The 1,445-nt window shown below is 43.7% G+C and overlaps 1 long non-coding RNA gene across 1 annotated transcript; it reads left to right on the top strand.

Annotated features, from left to right (window-relative positions):
- The first annotated feature begins 247 nt into the window (after positions 1–247).
- LOC134479875 (uncharacterized) lies at positions 248–1,149 on the top strand. The gene is made up of 2 exons (XR_010053714.1): positions 248–338; positions 829–1,149. It is a non-coding gene; the product is annotated as an uncharacterized LOC134479875 (long non-coding RNA).
- The last annotated feature ends 296 nt before the right edge of the window (positions 1,150–1,445 follow it).

The raw sequence follows: 1,445 nt of genomic DNA, 5'->3' as shown, positions 1-1,445 counted from the left end.
TCTTTAAGTTCATGGCGCCTTAGCGCCCTAATCCAATGCTACTGAAGAGGTTCTGCTTGTGTTCATACCAACTGATCGGCCATGGGCCCTGGACTGAACACCTACTAAAGGTCTTGGGCTCTGAGGCGGGATGGAGAGACGGTACTCAAGGCGTGGGCGTGGCTACCACATAATTGCTGTGTCCCTCAACTCAGAGGAAATTCTTTAAGCAGTCAGATTCTCTGGAGGAAACGAACAACACAGGTTAGCACTTCCTGGTAGATACAGCTGACTGCATCACAGTATGTGGTATCCCGGCAACTGTGTTCCAAGATTCTTTGGACTCCATTGAATGCAGGGTGAGTCCAGCCTAGACAAGTTCTACAGCAAAGGTGGTATCCTGAGGCAGTTTAACTGTGGGTTAGCTAAGATACTTTTCCATTTTGTTCAGAAGTAACAGTTTGGAGCTCTTTTGGTCCTAATTAAAAAATCAACTAACTGTTCACTGTCTTCTTTTCTCTGTACAGTCTCCAAATCATTCTACTATTTTTCATTTCTTTTTTCATTTCTTTTTCTGGAAACAATGTTCCTTAACGCTCTTGGCTACCTACCATACCCTTACCAAGCTGATAAACGGCAAGAGTTGGAAAGCCATCTTGATTTATTATGTAATCACAGAAATATGAAATATTTAAGAAATAGTTCTCGCTTCTTGGGGGAAATTATGTTCCACATACACTGTACAAAAGTGTTCCCCATTACAAAACTGATGTACGCCTAAGTAAATACAGAACATTCTTTCCCATGACAACACTTATAACTTAATGTTAACCTCTATTTAATCTGCAGACGTATGGAGGCCCCACTGACAATGGCATGGTCACCTCTGCCGATACCAAAGTTTCTGTGGCCTCTGCTGAGGGACACTTACACTCGGTACAAAGGGAGGTGTCCAGTTCCCCTGGATCCACTGCCAGCACAGTTCTTGCATCTAAGGCTCATGAAGCATCTTGGAAGTGGGATAAGGAAAGATTATAAGAGCCAAGGTTCTGGAAATCTGCTGTGGATTGTGTCCCCTAGGCACACAGAGAAACCCAGTCTCCAAAATCCAAAATAAATAAGAAGATAAAATAAATAAAAATTAAAAGGGAGCTCTTGCTATTGGCTAAATCAGTCTCTTCCTTCCCGGGTACCATACTTGCCTTTCACCATAGTCTTTAAGTTCATGGCCCGCCTTAGCGCCCTAATCCAATGCTACTAAAGAGGTTCTGCTTGTGTTCATTCCAACTGATTTGGCCATGGGCCCTGGACTGAACACCTACTAAAGGTCTTGGGCTCCAAGGCGGGATGGAGAGATGTGCCTCCTTGTCTCTATGACAAGGCAGCCTGACCCATGATCCATAAACAGTACATAAGTCTGCCTAAACAAAATCCGAAGACTACAGACACAATAGACAGGCTAACAG

The sequence above is a fragment of the Rattus norvegicus genome, chromosome 7 (assembly GCF_036323735.1).
Source record: "Rattus norvegicus strain BN/NHsdMcwi chromosome 7, GRCr8, whole genome shotgun sequence".
Taxonomy (NCBI): domain Eukaryota; kingdom Metazoa; phylum Chordata; class Mammalia; order Rodentia; family Muridae; genus Rattus; species Rattus norvegicus.
This window is presented reverse-complemented; position numbering and strand designations above follow the sequence as displayed.